Source organism: Lactuca serriola, chromosome 5 (assembly GCF_051521515.1).
Source record: "Lactuca serriola cultivar US96UC23 chromosome 5, Lser_US96UC23_V15, whole genome shotgun sequence".
NCBI lineage: Eukaryota > Viridiplantae > Streptophyta > Magnoliopsida > Asterales > Asteraceae > Lactuca > Lactuca serriola.
In genome coordinates this window covers 103417626-103427113 of record NC_136412.1, presented here as the reverse complement: position 1 = coordinate 103427113, position 9488 = coordinate 103417626, and the positions used below count along the sequence as shown (strand labels likewise).

General features: G+C 36.0%; 1 long non-coding RNA gene across 1 annotated transcript; it reads left to right on the top strand.

Annotated features, from left to right (window-relative positions):
- Positions 1-2632: 2632 nt before the first annotated feature.
- LOC145051193 (uncharacterized) lies at positions 2633-6849 on the top strand. Its single transcript, XR_013683453.1, has 4 exons — positions 2633-2847; positions 4246-4308; positions 5624-6521; positions 6614-6849. It is a non-coding gene; the product is annotated as an uncharacterized LOC145051193 (long non-coding RNA).
- Positions 6850-9488: the final 2639 nt, after the last annotated feature.

The following is a 9488-nucleotide window of genomic DNA, read 5'->3' as shown; positions in this document are numbered from 1 at the left end:
TATGAGTAGGAAGACCCGGGGGTTAGCCCTAGGAACTGTTTGCTAGTATGATATTTCAGACCAAGGTCTGATGTCGGGCGGGTGCCCAAGGAATGGTTTTCATGTTAGAGTATACTTGTTGTTTGTGTGATGCATGTATGTGCCTGGTAGGAAGGTGAGTGTGGGCGAGGTTCCATATCTCACCAATAGTAGAGTATAGACAGTGTTCCATATCTCATTAGTAGTAGAGCATGGGCAAGGCCCGAGATAGGCATGGAGTGAGTGTGGGCGTGGTCCGTATCTCACTTACCGTAGGAGTTTGGACGGGGTTCCATGACTCACTAGTGATAGGACAAGGGCGAGGCCCAAGACAGGCGAGGCCTAAGGATAGGATTATAAGTAGGGTATGTTTAGTTATGTGTTATATGCTAATTGTATTATGTGGTTAGCGGGCGGGGCCCAGAGACAGGCGGGGCCTAAAAGAAATAGATCTGTATTCCGAGCGGGGCTCGAAGCCAGGCGAGGCCTAGAGCGGCGGGGCCGTTGTAGCGGGAAGGGCCCGAGGTAGGGGGCGAGGCCCGAAATAGCGGGCACGACCCAATATATGTTGTATGTGTTTGTGCAGGGTATGTGGTAGGTTGGGGAACTCACTAAGCTTCGTGCTTATAGTTTTCAGTTTTGGTTTTAGGTACTTCCGGTAGAGGAGGGAAGAGCTCAGGGTGATCGTATGGCACACACCATTGATTAGTCAGCCTGAGATGTTTTACTCTAATAATGAAACTATGTTTTGGAATTAATACTCTGAATTATGTTATACGTTATGATATGTTTTTCTAAAAATGGTTTTAGTAATGATTTAAAGAAAAATTTTTGGTTCGAATTTTTGGGATGTTACATTTATGGTTTTAGGTTCTTCAGATGATTCGTGGCAAGGTGAAGGTGTGATCGTACACATCCTTGGTTTTACATCAGATCGGATTTTGGGAAACTCTGGTTTTAAATCATGTTCTGGAAACATAGTTTTTGTAAACACTTTTGTTAATAAATAATTTGCTTTGAAAAGTTTAAATTTGTTGAAAATTTTGGGACGTTACAGGTTCTCTTCACCCAGTTAAGTGCAGAAGATGTGTAGCGCCATATTCCTCATTAGTAATTTCAAAAAATGATTTTGTTAATTTATAAGAATAATCGTATGCAGGGGCGGCTCTACAAGTTTGAGGACTCTAAGAAAACCAACAATTTGGGGCCCTTTCACATTTATTATATTTAATGTGATAAACCTTCATCCTTTATCCGGACTTGGGACCGACAATAATAAACTAAAAAATATAAAAATGGTAGAGTTAATTTTTTTTATTATGTATATGCTTTTTGTGAATATATTTAAGACATAATTACTAATTATTTGATTAATAATAACAATCAACAATTAACAATCACCAAGAAGGGTTAGGATTTAGGGTTATACCTACAACTTGCTGCCTTGAGATTTGAGAATAAAAGTATACAAGATAACGGAAATTGGAAAGATCAAATCTGGAAAACTGAAAAAAATACCATTTTGTTAAAAAATAATAACTGAAAATAAAGAGATAACGGATTGAGAATACAATTATTCTGTAATCTATTGTAAACTTGTAATCAATGACCAATGAATAATTCACAAATTCACAAAGTATAACTGAAAATATAAAATACCATTGCAGTGTAACACAGTAACAGTGAACTTTGAATTTGGGAAACATCAGGAATTTTTGAGCAATGGACTGATGGAGTTTACCTTCAGTGATAGATAATCGGATGAGTAGATGACAATAATCGATCTTTCCTTTAGAGATCAGAATGCTGCCTAATAATCGATCATATTAACAGATTGTAATGTTTTGATTTTTGAACAATGGAGCTTGCCTACAAAACTACAAATCGTGAGAACTGAGAATGAGTTATCAGAATGCTGTTATGGAGAACAGGAGAAGCCAAGAATGGAGGAGGCTAGAATCATGATCTTTAATTAGGGATTTACTGATTTAGAGTCTGAGAAATCAAGAACGGAGAAGAAAGTTGTAGCTTGTAGAAGAAAAGAACAAAATTGGTGTGCATAAGGGCTAGTAATCAGGATTCACTTATGATAATAGGTATTAGGTATTTGGGTTAAATGAGACACCTTAGAAGTGGGGTCCTAAGCCCTATCTTTGGTCAAATACAAATAAAGTCAGCCTTGATCATATGATTAGGGATTTATATTCTAAAGAATTCTATCGATGAATACTCAAAGAAAAGACGTTTGATAAATTGGAAGTGGTTAAATAATAAAAAAATAAAATAAAATAAAATAAAATAATAATAATAATAATAATAATAATAATAATAATAATAATAATAATAATACGGTAAACTTATTAATTAAATAAATGGATAATTCAAGATAATATAAAAGTATTGAGAGTAATAGCATTTAAGAATCAATACTGAAAGATATCAAGGTAATAGGGGCTAATAATGTCAAAAATTGAAACTGCATTTGTAAAGGAAGTTCCTGTGAGGGTAGATTTTGCCATTATGGCATAGTTGGGGGTCAAAAAGGAAATTTCGTTGAATGCATTCTCCAAATCGACAGGATAGGGTTGGGCTATGTTTTTAGGGGCCGATTCTATCTCCTTTTCGATCATAAGACTCGTGGTAACCCTAGTAGTCACAAGCTCTCGGTTTTAGTGCCAAAAAGAAGTCGAGAACGTGATTCATCGGTTCTTAGGAGAGGGCAGCGGCGAAGAGACGTGGGGGCTGCCGGAATTGCTCGCCGGAAAAGAAGGATACGAGAAGGAGGAAGGCTGGAACAAGGGTTTTTTAGGTCAGGGTTTCAATTCATAGGTATCTCCCTTGGTGTCCTTTTCCTTTCTTCTTGTTCTTGTCCAAAACGTCATCACCACCACCATTGAGGTGGTGGCTACTGCCGCTGGCCACCACTGCCATGGTGGCAGTGGGTGGTGACGATGATCGTGCTATATTTATGTCTTTTTATTCTTTTGGATATTGTTTAGGTGCAAGAGAATGAACCCTAAAGTAACATTCACATGAAAGTATTCATTTGTTTGGTAAACCAAAGTTAACAACTTATTTTCGTTTTTGGTGGTTTGACCACCATTGACCACCAAGACACCACCATTGGACCAACAACATGTGGTGGACCTGTATAAGGACTTAATATCCAGATATGGTGCCATAAAGAGCTTAATGGGTTCAGATGAAAACTTAACCCTAAAACATGTAAAAGTTTATAATTTTTGTTTAAGCCTTAACTTTATACTCCATTAAGTCATTCATTAAGACTTTTGAGTAAAGTTGTTTAGTATATTTTAGAAACCTCATATGTATTCAATAATTGTATTAAAAATATTAAACTATAAGCTTAACCATTAAGTCCTTAATAAAACACCAAAAGTGATTGAAAAGCTAAAATGACACGTTTTTTCAATTCTGCCCTTCAACTTCTAAAATCCGTTTGAGGCAATCCGAACATCTAAAAATCATGAGACTTACTTTTCTGGAAAATTTAGAATGTCTAGTTTGTTCAAACTTTGAATCACTTTTCCAAACTCCAAACCCTTGAGGGCTAAAATGGTCAGTTTTCTCAGAAGGGTCTATGCTATCACAGATTTCATGTGCTGTCTTCTAAAAATCATAATAAATTCATTTGGACATCAAATGCCAAAATTCCAAATCCTATAGTTAGATATCGATGTCTAGTTTCCTGCATATAAAGGGATTGATTTAATTCCTTGTATATTTGTACAGTTTATTCAAAGAGTGAAGAGTGGTCCAGAAATCTACTGAAATGTTACATCAAATTGTGATATGCATAATTAATCCTACAAAACTCCGATTCATGAAATGTCAGAGGTTATGGTTAGAGAATAATGTCTTGTTAACCATGAATTTTTCCTATGATTTAATTCTTAACCCTCCTAGATTAAAAGTTACCGAGTTTGCATGTGAGTCCAGAAAACAACAGCTCAAGATGGTTAACTTGTAAAATTTGTATAAAATCAATCGAAAATCGTTAGGACAAGATCCTTATATTCCCGAAAAGCTAAAAGAGGGAACTATATTAATACAATTTTATCAGAGTCTAACTATGGATTTAAAGTTACGAATTCATGTCCCAAACAGAATACAAAAACCAAAGAAAAGTTAAAGTAATGCAAAGGAAAGTATTTTAAAGTATAGTTATGAAGCACAAGTGAAATAAGTGTTATAATTGTTGTGCAGGTGTTCAAAAGAAGGAAGTTTACGTGGATATTGCAACTAGAGTATTTCAAGTTACCAAGAGAGGTGAGTTACACTAACTCTCCTATTATGTAGGCATTACTTGTTTCATATTTTGTTCACGAATACCTTAATTCGGTAGAGTGAACAAGGTAAGGCAGAATGTGGTTTGACCTCTAGTGAGGCAAACTACACTCTTAATACAATTGAAAGATAATTATCATAAATAAGATAATTACTTGTTTTATATGATAAAGATTAATTATTTGTATTTTGATTTGAATTATCTTGTAAAGAATATAGATTACGTTACATTATATGATAAAGATTAATAATATGATTATTTACTTATTTTTCAAATTTGATCTAAAAAGATGTTTTGAAAAAGTTTCAAAAGTTACCCTCAAGTTTTGGGATTTAAATTTTAATTAAAAGTTTTAATTTTGAAATATTTAAATTCCAAACCTTAGAATTTTACAAGTTTAAAGTTCACCCCTTATACTATTATACTATTATAAGATTAATTATATATATATATATATATATATATATATATATATATATATATATATATATATATATATATATATATATATATATATAAGATAAAGCTAGTCTTACCGTTAGTAGACCTCATTCACGAAGCTGGTCTATAAGGGGTGTTTAAGGAAGCGGCCTATAAAATGACCGCCACTGGGTATCCACTCTTACCCACCGCACTTGTTGACTAGTGGAGGGTCGTTAGCCGAACAAGTAGGACAAGACAACTAATTCCTTATTAATAAGTATAATTATCTATAAAGTAACTAAATGTTTTTATAAATTTCCAATCTTAGTTACTTTAGGAAAAATGTGAAAATGATGCTATTCAATGAAAACTTTGCACCCTACCAAGTCGTTAGTGGAGCGTGTGTGGTTAATCGACACTAATTTGGGACTAACAAAGGTGTCAAAGGGTAGCTTGATGTTTATCATAGATCAATGGAGCATGCGTGGTTAACCGACACATTGATTAGGTGGTAAATGACATCGAGATTACCAAGTACATTTGCATGGTTATTCACACATTGTTTGTGATCCTCGGTATCCCAATCACAAACTTGAAGGGCATATCAAGATTTAAACATGTCATTGAAAAGTTAAATGAATCTCAAAATAATCTAGGAATTTCAATTCATTTAAAACTTAATTGTCTTTTTCGTTTTTCATGGTGGAAATTGGTAAATCGTCATTTACGTATCTTCAAATTATTTGCAATTACATTACGATATCCCTCTTCTGAATTGTAAATAATTGTTTTGGGTCATAGCCTTAATTTTTCATTTGGGTGTTAAATTGGGGATTTTTATCTAATCTAAACTTTATCTCTTTTCCTTTTCAGATGTCTACTCCAAACAACGCCTCTGGCTCAACCTCTTCTGGCTCATTCGCACTCATGAACTTATGTGAGAAGGTGATATTTGACGGGTCCAATTTTAATGATTGGATTCGCAACATCCGCATAGTCACCCGTTACGAGGACAAGGAGTATGTACTCGATAGGGAGCTGAAAGAGATTGACACCAACACTGCTACCCCCGAAGAGATTGCTGCCTACGAGGCTCATGAGCGAGATGCTACGAAGGTTCATTGCATCATGCTCGCTACAATGACCTCTGAACTCCAAAAGTTCTACGAGGACTACTATCCGTACGAGATGCACCAAGATTTGATGGACATGTACCATCAAAGTGCTAGACAGGAGAGGTACGAGATCATTGTTGGGATGATCACTACCAAAATGAAGGATGAAGAGTCTATCACGACGCACCTGCTGAAAATGCAAACGTATGTGGACCGCTTGCTGAAGTTGAACGTCAACTTCGGTGAGGAGCTGGCCATAGATATCATTCTACACTCCTTGCCTCCTTGTTACGACCAGTTTCGTATGACCTACCACATGAACAAAGAGGAGGTCACTCTAAGCAAGCTTCAAGTCCTGCTAAGGACTATTGAGAGTAGTCTAAAAGGAAAATCTGTTGCGTGTACTCCTGCTGCTGCCCCTGTTTTGGCTATTGGGCAAGAAATGGGAAAAAAGAGGAAGACTCCTTTTAAAAGCCACAAGGGAAAGTCCCATGATGGCACCTCTTCTAGTGGAACCAAAGCTGGTCCTGTTGCTCCTTCTTCCAACCTGAAGGATGCAGATTGCTTCTACTGCCATGGCAAAGGGCATTGGAAATGAAGATGCCCGAAGTACCTATAGGACATCAAGGATGGGAAGATAAATCCCTCATTCGTAGGTATTTATACTATTCATTCTAATAACTCATCACATGCTATGTCTTGGGTCCTTGATACAGGATGTGGTTTTCACATTTGTTCTGATTTGCAGGGTCTAAAAAGAAGTAGAGATGTGGAGCATGGGAAGATAAACTTGATCATAGGGAATATGAAAGCGTCTCCTGTCACCAAGATTGGAGCTTACTGTTTAGTGCTTAGTAGTGTGTTAGGTTTAGATTTGAATAACTGTTTCTATTCATCAGAAATGACACAAAACATTATTTCTTTTCATGGTTTGTATAAAAAATGTTTTAGATTTTCATTTAATAATGAAACTGGTTCTATTAATACTTTCTTTAATGGTACTTTCTATTTTGAAGCATTACCTTGTAATGGTATACATGAAATTGTGATGGCTGTAGACAACTTAGGAAATGATGTGTTATCGATTCTTCCAATGGTTTGGATAAAACATGCTTGTGGCATTGTCGTCTTGGACATGTCAACAAGAAGTGCATAGCCCAAATCTAAAAGAATGGAGTGTTGGAGTCATTCGACCTTAGGGACGATGACACATGCGAGTCTTGTTTACTTGGAAAGATAACCAAGTCACCCTTCACTGGTACTTGCGAAAGTGGTGAGGGTTTATTGGATCTCATACATACCGATGTATGTGGGCCCTTTAGATCCACCACATGGGATGCAAACCGCTTTTATGTGACTTTTACCGATAAGTATAGCAGATATGAGTATATCTACTTAATCAAGAAGAAGTCATAAACCTTTGAAAATTTCAAAGAGTTTAAACAAGAAGTGGAGAATCAGCTGCGTTTCTTGTTGACATGTCCAAGACGACAATCCCACAAGGATGCCTTATCCAAACTATTGGAAGAATCAATTTATAACACATTATTTTCTAAGTAGTTTACAACCATCACAGTTTCATATTATACCATTATATGGCAATGCTTTAAAATAAAATACACCTTTATAAAAAGCATTAATAACACTAATTTTAATTATCAAATGAAAAACTAAAACCTTGTTTGTACAAACAATGAAAGGAAATAAAGAGTAAACTCCAATCTTTGTGACAGGTGAAACTTTCCTATTCCCCATGATCAAGTTTATCTTCCCGTGCTCCACATCCTTACTTCTTTTTAGGCCTTGCATATCAAAACAAATGTAAAATCCACATCCTGTCTCAAGGAGCTAAGAGTTAGCATGTGATGAGTTTTTAAATAGAATAGTGTAAATACCTGCATGGGTGGGTTTAACCTTCCCATCCTTAACATCCTGCAAGTACTTGGGGGCAGTTTCGCTTCCAATGCCCTTTATCATGACAATAGAAGAACTCTGCTTCCTTTGGGTTAGTTGAGGAAGTAGCAGAACCACCTTTGGTTCCACTTGAAAAGGATCCATCAAGAGAATTTACTTTGTGACCCTTGGAAGTGGTCTTCCTCTTTTTCCCTTTGCCATGCCCAAATCCCAAAACAGGAGCAGTAGTAGGAGTAGTAACAACCGATTTACCTTTGAGACTATTTTCAGTAGTTCTCAAAAGCCCTTGAAGTTTGCTAAGTGTGACCTCCTCCTTGTTTATATGATAGGTCATGTGGAATTGATCATAACATGGAGGTAAGGCGTGTAGAATGATATCTATATCCAACTCCTCATCAAATTTCACATCCATCTTTAATTAGCGGTCCATAAACCTTTGCATTTTCTGCAAGTGGGCCGTGATGGACTCTCCATCCTTTATTTTAGTTGTTATCATGAAAGAGATGATTTCATACCTCTCTTGACGAGCACTTTGATGGTATGTTTCCATCAGGTGGTGCATCTCAAAAGGGTAGAAGTTCTCATAGGATTTTTGGATTTTAGCTGTCAAAGTAGCCAACATGATACAAGACACCTTGGTGACATCCTTCTCATGAGTCCTAAACTCAGTATTCTCCTCAGGAGTAGCAGAAGGATCATCGATTTTGCTTAAGCTCCTTGTCTAGGACATATTCATTGTCCTCATAGCGAGTGACCATCCTGATGTTCCTAATCCAGTCATTGAAGTTAGTGCCATCAAAGATGACTCTCCCACACAAGTTCATGAGAGAGAAGGAGCTAGTAGGGTTTGATTTAGAAGCAGTGTTGGAAGACATCTGAAAAGAAAGAAAGACAAAGTTTAGATTAGATAATAGTCCTTAATATAACACCCAAATGAAATACTAAGGTTAGGACCCAACACAACATTTCACAATTTGGAAGAGGGATACCGTAATCCAACGTGCAAAATATTTAAAGGTAGGTAAATGACGATTTACCAATTTCCACCATGAAAAACGAAATAGATTATTAAGTTTTAATTGGATTGAAATTCCTAGATTCTTTTGAGATTCATTGAACTTTTCAATGACATGTTTAAATCTCGATTATGCCCTTCAAGTTTGTGACTTGGATACCGAGGATCACAAACAAGGTGTGAATAACCATGCAAATTAGCTTGGTACACTTGATGTCATTTGTCACCTAATCGATGTGTCGGTTAACCACACATGCTCCACCGATCTATGACAAACATCAAGCTACCTTTTTCCATCCTTACCAGTCCAAGTTAACGTGTCGGTTAACCACACACGCTCCATTAACGACTTGGCAATGTGCAAAGTGCAATTTCATGGATTAACATCAATTTCACATTTTCCTAAAGTAACTAAGATTGAGAATTTAATAAAACGTTTAGTTACTTTATAATTATCATTATACTTTTAAAGAGAATTAGTGTCCTATCCTACCCGTTCGGCTAACGACCCTTCACCAGTCAAGGAAGCGGTGGGTGGGAGTGGACACCTATTAAACCACCATTTTATAGGCAGTAACCTTATACCCCCTTATAGACCGACTTCGTGAATGAGGCCTACTAACGATAAGACTAACTTGTTATATATATATATATATATATATATATATATATATATATATATATATATATATAT